Below are 17,156 nucleotides of genomic sequence, written 5' to 3'. Positions count from 1 at the left end.
CACAAATGACTGGCGCTAGAACCATGGCCTTAAGCTCAATGCCAAAAAGTTCATTATCATTCCCTTTGAGAAAATTTCGGTGCCCATGAACTACCACATAGGCACTAGTCCACTAAACACCAAAGGTGTGATAAGAGACCTGGGGACACAGGTTGACAGCAACCTCTCCTTTGATAACGACATTGCCACTATAGTCAGAAAGTCCTTCTATGTAGCATATCTCATTACAGAAGGTTTCTCATCCAGGAAGAAAGAGGTCATAATAACTCTCTACTTATCCCTCATTAGGCCTATTATGAAATCTTAGAGAGGAACTGAAATTTCTGTAGTAAGTATGTTTACAGTGGAAGTTAAGCCCCCCCCCCCCCCAGCATGTCCTGCATTAAAAATAGATGTTTTACCAATGTCTCAGAAAAAAGAAGTAAAGACATATTTTCAAAGTCACTTTGCAGAACTAGTTTAATCTAAAACAATATAAAAACTGTGTTTGCTGAAAAAGTGCATTTCGAACCATAGCACACGCCATAATCCCAAAAACATGCAAGGAAGAGGTAAAGCAAATGTGCAAACCTGGACTCACAGAAGAGCCACGCAGTGAGTAGAATAGCACTAATATACTCCCACAGGCCTTAACTGGGAAAAGACGAAAAGACAAACAACATAATATATAATAATCCCCACCAATGGACCAATCACAGTACCAGTAGATTGCCAGGCACTCAGTATTACTGCTGCACAAGTTAAAACAGCACTGTCCAAGGCCAAGAATACAGCTTCTATGGGACCTGACAATATCCCCAGTTGTGTTCTATATGAACTACAGAGTGAACTGGCACCTCAGCTGTGTGCTCTGTTCAATCACAGACTCACCTCAGGCTTTGTCCCTGCCAGATGGTGTACTGCTACAGTTATTCCTCTCCACAAAGGATGAGCAACTAACGACCTTGGGAACTATTGCCCCATTAGCCTGATGAGTCTGATATGCGAAGCTATGGAACACATCATTATGGACCTAATAAACAAGGATACAGAGAATCTCCAAACTCTGGATCCCACACAGTTTGGTTTTGTGAACAGTAGATCATGCCTGCTCAACCTGGTCAACTTCTTTGAGTCAGTCACCAGAGCTGTGGATGAAGGCAAGGTGGTTCATACAGCCTACCTTAATCTGGCCAAAGCCTTTGATACCATTCCCCACTCAGGAATCACATAAAAACTCACTAAGCTAGGCATCAACCCCTATATCACTAGGTGGGTTGCAAACTGGCTCACAGATAGAACCCACAGTGTGAAAGTAGCTGACTCCAAGTCAGACTGCCAACCAGTCACGTGTGGAGCCTCACACGGTTAGGTCCTGGGTCCTCTCCTGTTTGGTATCTACTTCTCTGAAGTCCAGGCCAACACAAAGGGACTCTGGCTGACAAAGTTCGCAGCCGATTGCAAGTTGGGTGCCGTAATTAACTCCCCAAGTGATGTTGACATCCTACAAAAAGGCCTCACTGAAACCAACGACTGGTGTCAGAACCATGGCCTTAAGCTCAATGCCAAAAAATGTGTCATCATCCCCTTTGGGAAAAACCCGGTTCCCATGAATTAACACATCAATGGTAGTCCACTGAACACAGAAAGCGTTATAAGAAATTTGGGAACACAGGTTGACAGCAAACTTTCTTTTGACCACCACATTGCCACTGTGGTCAGAAAGTCTTTCTATGTGGCATATCTCATTACTAAGAGTTTTGCATCCAGGAAGAAAGAGATCATTGTCTCCCTCTACTCTTCCCTCATTAGGCCAATCATCGAGTACAATGCCCCATTTGGCATGTACCTCACTAGACTCCTGCAACAAGTGGAGAGGCTGCAAAAGTACCTCACAAAGAGGGTCCTAGGCCTTAAACACTTGTCCTATATGGACAGACTCAAAAATCTCCAACTATTCTCTGTCTCATATCGCCTACTTAGAGGTGATCTCTGCTTGACTTACAAAGCCATGTCTAACCCAGCTCTGTTAGAAATGCTACATCTAAAGAAATCCCAATCCCTCCACACTACACACTCCAGAGACCTCAACCTCATTACCACAATCAATAGAACAAGCTGGAGGGACAGGTTTATAATCCAGAGACTGCCCATGCTATGGAATAGACTTCCCATACATGTCAAACAGAGCACCTCACTGGCCCTCTTCAAGAGAAATCTTGATGAGTGGACGGGAAATAGAAAATTCACCTCGGGGATCACTCCAGTGACTCTACTCAACAGAGGCACTGGGAACTAAGGTCGGGTGGCACGATGCCAGGGTAATCCTATGGGCTAGGCTTGTAAAGGCTCCAGGGTCATTAGCCTAGTACTCACCTATGTACCTATGAACCTATGTTTTGAAAAGGCTTCAGGAAACTAAATAGCATACCTAAATATGGTTCACATCCCATGCCCTAGGTGGATTGAAAACCAGGCATGGCCAGGCATCTATCTGCTGTGCGCCTAATAAAAGGATATTTGCACAATCCAGTAGACCCCCCCAAAACTATGGAATATGACATTGTCCAGACCAGATGGGCAGTGTCACTATAAATTCCTGCCTTTTGGTTTATACATAGCACCTGCAGTATTCCAGAAGCTGGAGGAAAAAATTGTATACCCTATACCAGGTATGTAACAGCCTACCTGCATATGTGGTAAAATTTTCGGTTTTCTGTGGACTGAAAAGTTTAACCCATCTTAGATTCCCTGTGTCAAGCTGGATTCACTCTTACCCAGCTACATATAAGTTAACCATTGCAGAATCCTGCTATATGGGTTGTCCAATACACCAAGGGAAAGTAAAAACACAGGCCAAGAAAATTTGTCTGATATCAACCACTAAAAAATATATTAAGGCATCTTTAGGCCTGGCTAGCTATTATCATAAATGCATTCCTAAATTTGCTACTATTTCTTGCCCTTGACTCACAGGATCAAGAGTAAGACTCCTTTGAAGGTTAAGTGAACAACTGAGGCAGATCAAGCCTATGCAATTAAAATGTATCTTATTTTCAGAACCAGTACTAGTATATTTTCTAAGCAATTCTTGATAGACATGAATGCCTCTGGGGGTGGGCATAGGGACAGTCTTGTCTTTGATTATTGATGGGGCAAGCATCCTTTGCATAAAATGGGGTGTTACCACCCTAAAGTACTATTTGTTAGGAAGAAACTTTGTATTACTTATTGGTTGTGCATTGCTCCAATGGATCTACTGACAGAAAGACTGCAACCTTAAGCTTTCCAAGTGGGCTTTGACCCTCCAGCCTTATAATTTAAAATTTTAGCACTGTTCGTGCCATATTCACTTGAATATAGATGGTCTCTCTTGGGCTTACACCTCATCCATGAATGCTAGAATTGGTGTTTCTATGCTGGGGGGGGGTGTGGAATATTAACTACTGAGCCTGGAGAAAGTGCAACTCATTTTGGTGTTCTGTCTGATCGATCTGTAACAGAGAAGCATGTCAAAGACATTATTTTTTTTTTATTTTTTCAGCTCAGCACAAGCCCTCCACAACCCTAACTTGTATTTACACCAAATAGTCAGTCACATCACAATAGGAAAAAGTGAAAACACCGAAAGGAAGTGCAGTGCTATCTCATATAATACAAGTAACTGTAACAAAATTAACCAAAAATTAAAAACAACTGCAGGAAAGTACCTCGGACAAATATGCTACGATGAATTGTGGGTATATGACAGAAGAATGCCAAAGAAGCTGAAAAGTAAGGTGTACAAGACAGTGGTGCGACCAGTACTACTGTATGGTACAGAAACCTGGGCAGTAAAGGCAGAACAGTTGAAGAAGCTAGAGGTGATGGAAATGAAGTGCCTGAGAAAGGTGGTAGGATGCGAAGAAATGAGGACATAAGAGCAGAAGCCAAAGTAGCTCCAATTGCAGAAAAGATCAAAGAAAACAGATTACAATGGTATGGGCACATGTGTAGAAAAGCAGAATACAATCTGGTGAGGGAGATTTGGGACAGACAGGAAGAAGGTAAGAGGAAGCGAGGGCGTCCAGCAAAGAGGTGGATGGATTGTGTGAAAAAAGATCTGCGACAGTCAGGCATGAGTGTTGAAGAAGGCAGGAGAGTGGCACTGAATCAAGAGAGTTGGTGACAGTTAATACGATACCCCGACCCCATGTAAATGGGAAAAAGGGGATAATGATAATGATGATGATGATGATGATGATGATGATGAATTGTGGGTATACCAAGTATCCACTACTTAACTAAAACAAAGTGGCATGAGCATAGTGAAGAGTACTGTCTGAAACTGGGTATTACACTAATTTCTAAAGCTGTATGACCTTTCAATGAGAACAATTAAGTATGTGGTCATAAGCGCACATCCTTCACAAATGGGTACAGAGAAGCTTGTTTCTTGCATGAACTTGGGCGTAGAGGTAAGTAGCAATGACAATATCAATAATGTAGCAGTTTTTTCTGTTACGGCTTGTGACTGCTCATTCTTTAACAGTGTTCCATTTAAGATCTTGTGCTTCAGTTATTTTCAGTTTCAGGATATTGAGCTCAATGAAATGTGCTTGGAGATTACTTACAGGAGCTCCGTGTGACACCATTGGCATAATGGTTAAGGTTTCCACCTCCCAAGCACAAGGTACAGGGATTGATCCTTTCCACTTACCAATACCTGTGTGGAGTTTGCATGTCCTCCCCTTATTTCTGAGGGGATCCTTCCACCCCCCCCAAAAAAAAAAAAACAGATGGTGGGTGTTTCCACCTTAACTTCACCCACAAAAAAAAATGAATGGTGTCATTCGGCAGAAGAGTTGTGGCTGTGTAAACAAACCACTTTAGCCATTAATTATGGTATGTATGATCCTCTAGATAGGAAAACAGGGATCACAGTCTACACAGCCTGTCACACCTAGCTACTCAAGGGTGTAAAATTGGCTATAGGTGATTTGGTCACATGGATTATTGTTGACAATATGGGTATTTATCGCTAATAAGTTGGTTGAGCATATGACCTGCTAAAACCTACAACAGGGACTCCTGATAATGGTGGGAGACGTCTATGTGACTCTGTTGACCAGTGTGTGCCATGTGTGCCCACCTTAAAGCCAAGCCTTAGGTCAATACACTTCTGGACTTCTGGTGTCCAGTTGCCCAGCCTGGGTTACTGGGATAGCTCTGTTCACACATGAACTAAGGACTGCTACACTGAAAATAGAAACATTGATAGGATGCAACTTGAAAGTGGATAACATGATGGTAAGCAGGAAAGTGAACATATGTATATCCAGGAGACAAGGTGGAAAGGCAGTGCAACAAAGTCATTCTACGTACCCATTGTATACTAATCAGATGGATACCAGACCAGAAATGGTATAAGAATTGTAGTGGGGGAAAGTCTTCAGAAGACAGTGAGGGGGGATATTTTTAGAATTAGTGATGGACTCATGGCAGTCAGACTCCAGTATAAAGAGCAGTTTTCATAAGCTTGGCCTATGACCAACAGCAGGGTTGTGATGACAAGGAAGAGAGGTAATTCCTTGCAGAACCTATGAGATAAAGTAGGACAACATGATTCGGTGGTGATAATGGGAGACCTGAGTGCTCATATTGGTACAGACAGAACAGGATATGAAGACTGGCTTGATCCTCACAGTGGAGTGACAGGAATAAAGAAGGGGAAGCCATTTTAGACTTATGTCTGGCAAATTGGCTAATAGTGGCCAACACATGGTTCAGCAAAGAGACAGTCACAAGATCCCATTTAAGCATGATCAACATGCAACTCAAGTAGACTTCCTCCTAGTAAGGAAAGGGCAGTGGTGTAAAATCAGAGATTGCAAAGTCATCTCCAATGAAACAGGTGGCTCACAGCATAATCAGCTGCAAGCAGTGGTTACACAAGACTCTACAGTCAACAGATAATGAGTGTAGAATCATTGATAAGCAAAAATGCCGGAACACCTCATTTTTAGTTCTAAGGTCAACTGAGGCTAGGCTGAAGATCTGGAAGTTGACTGGAGCAAAAGAACAAGAGATCAAAGAAAGACACATGGTTCTAGCACCTTAGGAAAACAGGTAGAGTTGAAGAAGGGTAGGAACCTCAAGAATATTATGGAAGCTGAGTACAGTAACACACATAGGATAAATGGCACGTTTAAATGCAAGTCGTTTAATTACTGTAAATTTATTTCAACAGGAGCAAATTTCAATGTTGATGGCTGTGGTTTTAAAATCAGGGGAAGGTTTGATTGTGATTCTAAGTCTGTCGTCTACTTGACACTTTGTCAAGTGTGCCCCGCGTTTTACATGGGGGAAGACTGACAGGAAACCCAAACAACCAATTTATGAACACATTTACATTAGGAGGAAAAATAATGTTAATGCTTTGGCCAAACATTGTGATGAGAACCCTACCCATAGTTTTTTTTGTTTAGAGTTATTGATCATGTTACAGTTGAGTTAAAAGGGGGTCCCCATCAACTCTTGTTAGAGAAATGTGAGTTAATGTGGCAATTGAGGTTGAACTCATACAACCCCCCTGGTTTGAATGAGACCACTTCTTTGGCTTGCATTTTAAAGTTAAGAAGTTTGATGCGGTAAAGCAATTATTGTCGTCTTTATTAAGATGTCATTTTGTGAAACATTTTCTAGTCATTGTTATATGTTTTATTTATATTTACTTTATGAATTTTTTAGTGACCCGGAATTTTAAATGTTTGTTCGACCAGCAGCTTGTGTTCATTAGGCTTTTGATTCACTGAAGCTTGATTGGCTAATTGCCTGTGCAATTTGTTTTAAAAGAGAGCAACAGGATTCACTTTATTATTGCAATTTGTCTGAGGAAGTCTACTGATTGTGTAAGGTAGACGGAAAGCGCTTTACAACATTAAATACACTCTGTGGTGTTTTACAGTTTCCAGGAGCCTTTTTTGTTTTACAGAGTTGAAGAAGAATTATAGCATCTCAAAACAGCATGTGTGAAGACGATTGTACAGACCTGTGGCCAAGCCAGGTATGGAAATAAGGTGCAAAACAAAGTTGATGGTGGAATGCACAAATCCAGGAAGTTATCAAAAGAAAAAAGGAGTACGGGAAAAAGTGGGAGATAGAAAATATGGACCAGTCTATGAAGGAATACTGGTTGGCTAACAAGAAGGCTAAGAAGGCATTCCTAATAGCAAAGAACAAGGCATCAGAGGACCACTACCATCTTCTGGGAAGTGACTCAGCAGATGGCACAAAGAAACTCTATCAGATTGCAGGGCAAAGACAGGAAGATAAAATAAGATAGTCATCAGATAATATTCATAAGGGATGCCAGCAACAACCTACTTAACAGTCCACAGGACATCATAGGCTGATGGAAGGAGTACTTCCAGTCACTTTTGAATGAAGAAAACCCCGAAGAAACTGCACTGCCCCATATGCAGCATACCAGTAAAAGATGAAAAACACCCCACCTTAAAAGAAATAAGAACTGCTTTAAGGAAAATGAAGTCAGGAAAAGTAGAAGACAAAAATAAAGTCACAGCAGATATGATGAAGATGTTGGGTGAGTTATGAGAGACTGGCACTCATAGCAATATGGAGAAAATTGTGTGGCCAAGAGGACTGGAAAATAAGTATCCTAGTGCCAGTGTACAAGAACAAAGGGGATATTCTTAGCTATGGGTAGGTAGAGGTATCAAACTCCTGTCACACTCCATGAAAGTGCTAGAGAGGGTAATTTATAAAGGAATATGCAAAATTATAGTAGGTAAGATGGGAGATGGGCAGTTTGGATTTAGATCAGGATGCAACACAACTGACCCAATGTTTGCAGAAAGATAGAGAGTGGAGAAGAATCTACAGATGAGAAAAGAGTCCAGACTTGAAAAAAGCAAATGGCAAGGTTTCAGAAAAGCTGATTTGGTCAATCCTGAAATGATCTGAGGTACACAGGCCCAATGACACAAATGTAAACAGTGTTTGGACTCACAGAGGGGTTCTCAGTGGGAGTGGGTGTGTACCAGGGTTCAGCTCTCAGCCCACTGCTGTTCATACTGGTGATGGACTACATTAGCAAACAGGTCAGAGGGGACAGATCAACAAAACTACTATATTCAGCTGATGTGACATTACAAGCAGACTTTGAACAGGACCTTCACAAATGGTGGTGGAATGGAATACAAAACTGAAATTTCATGGAATTAAACTGAGTACGGAGAAGACAGTTGTCACAGTAGCCAAACCGGGGGGGGTCAGAAGAAAATTAAAACTGATAGAAAGGGAAATAGTGGTATGAGGAAGTCAAAGTTAAAATTAGAGTGGGTGCAGCCAAATGGCACAGAATGTCTAAGGTAGTATATGACAGAGGAACGCCAAAGAAGCTGAAATGCAAGGCATACAAAACAGTGGTGTGACCAGTACTTCTTTATAGTACAAACACTTGGGCACTAAACACAGAACAGCTGAAGAAGCTTGTTGAGGAATTGATGGAGATGACGTGCCTGCAGTAGGTGGTAAGATACACACTTTGGGACAGATGAAGACAAGATGACTTCAGAGCAGAAAACAAAGTAGCTCCAATTATAGAAAAGATCAAAGAGAACAGGTTCCAGTACTTTGGGCACATGTGCAGGAAGGCAAAAAATAATTTGGCAACAAGGATTTGGGAGAGACAAGGAGAAGGCAAGAGGAAATAAGGATGTCCAGCAAAAAGAATGATGGGTTGTCTGAGAAAAGACCTGTGATAGTCCAGCATGACTCTTGATGAAAGTAGGGCAGTGGCACTGAATTAAGAGAGATGATGACAGTTCACACGACACTTGATCCCATATAGGAAATGAGAAGTGGGGGTGTTGATTATGATGATGCAGATACATATATATATATATATATATATATATATATATATATATATATATATATATATATATACCCACACACACACACACATATATATATATATATATATATAGAGAGAGAGAGAGAGAGTGAGATAGATAAAGATATATAGTAATAGATATTTAATAATTCATCAAAATCATAGAAAATATAGGGCAGCTAGGCCATGTGGTCATTTATGCCTTTCGAGGACCTAACCTTAGAGATTAACTTCCTTTTTCAAGGAGTGAAAAGCCAGTCATGCTGGGGGTGAATTTATGAGTATCCATCCAATTGTCTAACCCCCTTTTAACTTTGCTAGATTTGGAGTGGAAGATTGTTCCAGAGAAGGGGTAGTTAATGACTATCTTTGCCATGATTTGTTTACTTGCTGAAGCAAGTTCAGATCTTTGGTCCTTGTATTCACTAGATTGTTTGATTTGTGGAGATATAAGTGGTCTTGGGCTGCCAGATCCCTAATGGCCCAAAAATCAGTTCACAAATCTCTTCCAGTAAGTTTATAGAACACTGAATACATGGACAGAGCCTCTAGCCTCTTCTGGTAGCTCAGGTCATTTAGGCCTGTGGTTTATATTTTTTTTAATTAGAAATCTCTTAGGTCTCTCTAACTGCCTAACATTTCTAGTAAGATACATCATAAATGGGGCATTGTCTTCAGTGACGGGCCAGCCTCCTCAGTGCAGAATATAGAGGGTAAGGACTTCTTTGCATTTAGAGGAAACAACCTTTGTGATCAGCTGTGCCAGAGAAGGATTTCCTAACCACTATTGCAACATGCTGATTAAAGGAGAGGAAATTATCTACCCATGTTTCAAGATCTCTCACAACATATTCATTTTGGAGTAAGACATTGCCTTTATTATAAGTTATGTTGACAAACTGCTCACCAAATGCAACAATATTGTAATTTTTAGTATTTAGTTCTAGCCCGCTTTCTGTGCACTAGCTATTAGAATGTGTAAGTTCAAGGTGTAGAGTCTGCATATCAGAAGGGGATTTGTGGATGACACACAGTTTACAGTCATCCAAAAACTTGGTTAACCAGAGATCCCTAGTTTTATTTTGGAGATCAGAGAAGTATATGGTGAATTGTAGAGGTCCTAGTACAGATCCTTGAGGGACACAACTGGTTGCCTTCATACCCTTTCAGGATGAACTTGCCACTCTCACAGTGTGGGTTCTGTCCCTCAGCCAATTTGCTTTCCATGTTACTATGCAGAGATCAGTTTGGAGTGTATTTAGCTTATTGATAATGTTGGCATGCAGAATAGTTTCAGATTTTTGGTGAGGTCAAGTTATACTGTATGGACAGCATGACCACTGTCCACTGCTTCTGTTATACTTTCAAAGAAGTTTACCTGATTCATTAGATGGGATCTACCTATAACAAAGCCAAACAGTTGGGGGTCAAGTCTTATAAAATTTTTAATATCATAGATTTTCAGGTCAGCTACAACCTAATCTATGTGCTTGCAGATTAGGCTCATCTGGCTAATAGATCTGTAGTTTCTGGGGTCTGTGGTGGGGCCACCTGTATGAAATTATATCACAACTGCTGTGTGCCATACCTTGAGTACAAAGCCAGTAACTGGGCTCAGGTTAAATAGCTGTAAGAGCGTGTCCACCAGTGCATGTTAAACGTGCTGTCAGTAGTTTGCTGGGTATGTTATCAGGTCCCACAGAGGATGCATTTTTTTTTTTTTGGAAAATACCTTTAGCAAGTGTTGTTTTGTGATGATGGGAGGTTAAGATTCTTTGGAATATGTAGGTTTTGTATAAATGTCCCAAGGATGAAATTTGCAATGAATTTCTTAGCTAACATACATCAACAAAAACAAATTGACACACTACAGTGTATGCTCCCATGCTAATCGTCTAAACATGCAAAACAAATTACATTGTTTTTTTTTCAGAAGACAAGCTCTCCCTGCAGCCCCACACCACCTGTTAATTGTATATACTAACTCTGATTCAAATAATCTCAGCATAAAGTGTATATCCCCATACCTCAGGGACTGTCAATCTAGCGCATCTGTCAATCACCTGAATATTTAGACCAAAGTGGGTTGACAATACAGGGTCAATGAAAGTGAAATTGGATCTGTGCTGGCAACCCATAGAAAGCCATCTTCATTAGCTTCTCCAGAGCACACTCCCACACACAGTTCTGTTTTAGTTTATACATTTAGACAATAGATATGTCCAGTTTGTGTTTGGCTTTACAGCTTAATGCCCAGGAGATTTTGACTTCTATTTCACAGCTATACTTTTATTTTTTTGGTACTTTCCCCAGGTCTTGACACTGCTCCTGGTATTGCCCTGATAAAATTTGTTTCCATTCCAGTCAATGTTCGGTTCTGCATAATCAGCAGTTTAGAGATTCCAGGTTTTATCACAACTTCTTCTACGTAGTTGGATCTCTCGGCAGTGCATGGTGCTGTTCTGGCTTGATACCAGCTTGTGAGTGGCGGTCTTGTATCATCAGGATCCTTATTTTAGAGGCACTGAGCTTCATTAATGCTGCTGCTGTACATTCATCATGTAAGCTGGGAAGTGATGCGCCATGTCTGAAGATACTGTTCTGTACTATTGTTGATCTGTCATTCAGGATTTGGGGGCAGTTCATAGGTTTTTAGGTAAGTACTAGGCTAGCTGCCCTGGTGAGACACTTTAAACCTGGCCAGTTTTTCTTTTGATACTTGAATTAACCTAACCCATTTGGTGTTAGGTTGGTCCTACTCATACCATGCTGTATAATTATATATTACCCCTAATGAGAATAACTGGGATCATACCGTAGATAATTTGAAGGGACACTTGCATGGGATAAAGCATTAAGGAACTGTCTCTGTCTATTAGTAGTACAGGGGCAGTCCTGGTGTTTTCCAACTATAAACCCAAGTTACTCTTGAATATGGACAGGGATGAGCTTTGTTTTAAAATGATGGGGAGTTTGCTCCAGAGTAATGGTATCCTCTGCAGGATGAACCTGTCCCTAAAAGCTTTTGTGTTAATGCTGCAGAAGAGGTTTAGATGCCTAGACCAAGTCTTTCTGATGCTGTTTGACTTTCTGATGTGCAGTAAACCCATCAGTATTGGGTCAGAGGATGTCTTGTTTGCCAGGCACAGGTCACCTCTTAGCAGTCTGTAGGATACCAAGTAGAGTGGCAGGGCTTTGAGTCAGTCCGTGTATGGCATATTGTTTAAATCTTGTATCCTTTTAGTAAGGTATCTCTGTGGGCATTCCAGTTGTTACATGTGCCTGGACAGATACATGTCAAAGGGGACATTATACTCAATGGTTGGCATAATGAGGGCTGAGTAAATGGGGACATGACATCCATAGATTTAGACACAATCCCTTTCTGGTTCTGGAAATTCAGGAAGATCATCAGTGGCTCATTTGGGCTTATAATATGTATAATGTTTAGCCTACAACTGAACCAGCATCTTAGTAGAAGGAGCCTGGGACTTTGTAATGTAAACTTAAGACTGTTTTTGTCAAAACAGATCATTGTTTGCAGACTCGGTTTTGTTCTTCTTGGACCTGGGTCTCTTTCCTTTTAATGATTTCTGTTGTATTTTCACTTTGATTTTTTTCATTTTATAATTAGGGCAGGATTCACGAATCCTCCGTGTAAGACTTAATAAGTCTTACACGGAGGCTGCAGTTGAACAGTATGACGTCAGCGAGCCATGAATATTCATGAGGGCATGCTGACTCATCAGTAACTCTTACACAGACTGAGTATGAAAGCAGGGGCGTGTCTGACTGCTGAGCAGTCTAAATGGTCACGCCCCTGCAAGTTGTTACAAAGCACAATGTCAGCACACAAGAGCAAGGTCGCTCAAATGTACTTGCACCCAACAGCACACTCCCTGACACTGGAAACCCCAATCAAAGTTATAAAATGCAAAATATTAATTTTTTATTTCTAATCTACGATATAGCTGCCTCAGCCTGCCCGTATTTGCGCGTGCGTGTGCGGGTGTGCCCATTGCCTAACCACAGTTAGCAATTGTGACAGTGAATAGCATATAAGAACTAATTATTCAAATTCTGCCAAGTAGCAGTAATGTAATGGTAGAGCGTTAGCCCAAAGAATAGGCACTCAAGGTTTAAGTCCCACCACTGCTCTTCTTATTTTTTATGTTCCAAATCAGTATATGAAATAATACCTGACATATATGATTAAAATATTATAAAAAGCAGTGAAATGGCCAATTTATTATTGAAGAAAATATATATTTTAAAGGCTCCAGATTTAAGCAGTGCTTTACCCAGCTAAATAGGGTTGCCCAAAAGTTTAGCAGCGCTTTATCCAGTGCAATGTGTATGTGCGGACGTGCGCGCCAACCAGGGCACTGTAGGGACACATATCCTACACAAGGGTATCATACAGACAGATGCCTGTCATCTGATACATGCTGTATAGCAGTAATCTGACTATGGCATAGTTATTCACATGTACTATACTTACTATCCCGTCAGTACCACATAGGTGGTAGCCCTCAACATGTATGTTGGGTACCAATGTGTACATACAGCCTCATGTTATGTCATGTGTCCCTTGGTATCCACATATCCATAGGTATTGTGGAGTTCCAAGGTGTGTCACATGAGACATTAGAGGCCTGGATGCATATCCACAAGGCTGTTGTACACTTATAAAGACTGTCTATTATTGTCAGTCGTTGTTGTGTATGAACATGTCTGACGTATACCCCAGGCATATACCCTCACTGTCCAAGAGTGACACACACAGAGTCAGCACTTACAGGATTCAAACCCCTGCCTAAGTATGTTATGACACTAGAGAGAGACGCATTAGTGCAGCGCATTATTTGCTTTACTGGGTGGCTTCCCTTCTCCGTCTGTATTTCTAGGGTGGTGACATCACCAGTCTTTCCAAAGAGGAATATACATATTTAGTGTGTTTTCCCAGTCTTCAAAAAGGCCACTCCTTTCAAACAGAATTGCATACACACACACACTCAGTGCTTACAGGATTCAAACCCCCTATCTACATATGTTATATGACTACAGAGACATGCATTAACACGGCACGCTATATGCTTTATTGGGCATTTGTCTCCACCTGCTATACTTGTAGGATGCTGACATCACCAGACTTTCCAAAGAAGAATGTAGCTCCTTCATTGTGTCTACAGTCTACAAAAAGGCCACTCCTCTCAAAGGATGTGACACACATACACACCATTTGCAGGTTTCAACCCCCTACCTAACTATGTTATAATACTACAAAGACAGGCATTAACACGGCACACTATATGCTTTACTGTGTGTTGCCTTTTCACCTGCCACATTTGTAGGTTGCAGATATCTTCTGACTGGTCATGGTAATGTCTGCAGTAATTGCAGGAATGAGCCATGTGTGTTGGAAGGTGTCCAATAGCTCTGTGTGAGTCAGCTGGTCAGGTGTATGGGTGATTGTATGTCTGGCCATGGGATATCTTCTGTGTCCCTGCTACACAGATGCACAATGGACTGTACATATATGGGCTATCTTGAGTGACCTACTTTTCACATGCACAGTATTCAACTTGGACATGTTGCACATGCCAGACACACTCTGTCTAGGTGTGTACATGCCCTAGGGCAGATAGCCTAGGATCAGACTCTGCACCTATGATAATGTTCAGGATTCACACCTGTTTATTGATGATACCCTTTGCAGGTGTTTATCGTCTTCGTTTCCCCACTTTCTATGAACAACTTAGGTATCTGCAGCAAAGATGTGATTATGACAGGGTTCGACTATATTGTATATGTGTCTATTGTCATATAGCTGTGTGCACAGGCCAGATTGCTGGATAGTGTGTGGTTCCTGGGTTGACACCTGTAACTGCCTGATAGGTATGGACCATTGCTATACTCTGACATGGCCTATGTGTGTGAGCATGCCCAGTGTAACCTTTCAGAATGTTGCTGACTGAGCTCCACTACCATAGTTGATTTATTCAACGTTTTACCTGTAGCTAAAAGGCTTGTAGTCTGCTCATCTACAAAATAAAACACCCTTGTCAGTCTCGAACCCCAGACCTTGGACACACTAGACTGCATGAATTATTACTAAGCCACAGCAGATACAAAATAATCTGATATTGTAATAAATATATCATTCCTTACAATGAAGGAATAACAGAAAGACCATTAGACAAAGCCTGTTCTGTGAATCCTTAACAGCCAGTGTTGTGGAATTGCATTACATGACAGTGATAAGAGAAGCAGTCATTCTAGCAAACAATAACGTTACAGAGGCACTATACAAACCACATACAGTATCAGGGCACTACAAACACTAGCATATCTGAGTGGGGCAGACACCATAGCTCTTAAGTATGTTCTATGCAAGTTCATGATTGTGCAATGTATGTTAGCTGTGTCAGTCTCACTCCCTCTAGAAAGTTTTGCCGTCATGTATAGAGGTGGGGTATTACACAATGAATACTGATATTAATAACAGTAGACACTGCTTGCAACTGCAGCCACTAACATTTTTTTTGTCAGTTAAGCTTTTTAAGTATTCACTTCTCTTAGTTAACTCCAGTGTTGCAGTGTCTCTTGACAGAAACATAATGGGCTGTTGTTTTCAGAGTTTTAAGTGCTGGGCTGGGCTGGGTTTGTGTACTGCCTGTGTGATTGCCTGATTCTGATTATTTCCACCTGCTAGCTCTGCTGACTCTCCCTGGTTAACTTCCTACTGTTTGCTGTGCTTCTTTTTCCCTTTCCATTCCCTCAGGGGGGTGGACACAGTGTGCACCTTCTATTTCTTGACTTTAGCTAGGATACCTACTGACACACCTCTTCCAGTAATGAGCAACTGACAGCTAACACATGCCACTCTGCTCCAATGAGATTAGCTTCTTTCATACATACCCCCCTCATGATGTCACCTATATCCTACTCTGTTACTCCCCTTATCCTAGTCTTACACTCCACTGACTGTGCTCATTTGCTATGTAGACTTGGGATTCACTATCCTTACCCTCATTTGCATACTAATGCTTGGTTACATCTCTTAGACTGGGTTCCCCCCTTAGCAACCCCTACCCGGTAGCCATGTTGTCTTCAGCCTGCCATTGCCTTGCATTGTACATTACAAATTCACATAAAATCCACATTTGTGGATTTTTATTATTAGTTTTCTGGTTTTTAGAGCACAGCCCTTTAGTGCAACGCTGCGCTATGCTTAAACATCGGAAATCGGACAAAAAAAAATTAATTAATTTTTTTTTCATTTTGCATCAGGAAACATTGCCAATGGCCACATATTTGGCCATTGGCATGCTTCCTCTACTGGATGCAACCTTTATTTCGAGCTGTCACGGCTCCGTTTTGCTATTTGCAGAACGGTACTCAGTTGTCAACTGAGTACATTTCTGCAGATATCACTACTCTTACTCGGACAGGTTTGGGTTTCCTGAATATAAAATCTACCTCTTTTGCATGCCTTTCAGCTGAAATTGAGGTACTTTGCATGTCTCGGCCCTGTCCATGTAAGAGATGTGTTAGGAGCTCTGTTGCACACCCCTGCAGGCTGTTCCTGGATCGCTCGTCGGACATGATGGCTGCATGGAGTCTTACTCTACTCTTAGACTCCGTACAAGCCATTGTGAATCCAGCCCAATATGATTTTATGACATAACACATCAGGTATTTCATGACTGTTTATACTCTCACTGTATTTTTTCAAAACAATACTTAAAACTTATTTTTAATATTCATTTATGTCTTGTTCACATTTCATGTGCTTTTCTTTGAGTTTGCAAAGGTACTTAAGAAATAACTTCAGTAATAAAACTTGAGTTGAAATTGAAGTACTAGTTTTTGTATGCAGATTCACTACTGCAGTACTTAGAATGAGAAAGCTGTTGTATTGTGAGGTTTTTTTTTATGACTGTCTTTTCGTGAAGAAATGGAGTGTTGTTTTGCTGCTACTGAATGTTTTACAAGTCAGTGTGGTAGACTAGCTTTTTGATTTCTAGGTAGTTTATAATATTGTAACTATTTTGGAATACATTTGGACTTTTTGTTGTGGTTTTTGTTTAATTTGTTGTAGTCTTCTATTTTGTTAAGTTTTTATTTGATTGCTTTATATAGGTTCTTGGTACTGATTTTACAGTGTTCTGAATGTTGATTCCCTTTTGTATATTCTTCATGTTTTTGAATATTATAAATGTAGTAATATTAATTTTAGTGTTTTGTGCTTTTTTTCAATTGAAATGATTTTTCA

The 17,156-nt window shown here is 40.8% G+C and overlaps 1 protein-coding gene across 1 annotated transcript in view; it reads left to right on the top strand.

The window, feature by feature from the left end:
• CACNG4 (calcium voltage-gated channel auxiliary subunit gamma 4) overlaps positions 1-17,156 on the top strand; it is a 1,134,870-nt gene that overhangs the window by 970,343 nt on the left and 147,371 nt on the right. The gene's annotated exons all lie outside the window — the stretch shown is intronic.

This window comes from Protopterus annectens, chromosome 10.part0 (assembly GCF_019279795.1).
Source record: "Protopterus annectens isolate FY-2018-M chromosome 10.part0, PAN1.0, whole genome shotgun sequence".
Classification (NCBI taxonomy): Eukaryota; Metazoa; Chordata; order Ceratodontiformes; family Protopteridae; genus Protopterus; species Protopterus annectens.
The sequence above is the reverse complement of the archived record's forward strand: the minus strand, read 5'-3'. Positions and strand labels throughout refer to the sequence as shown.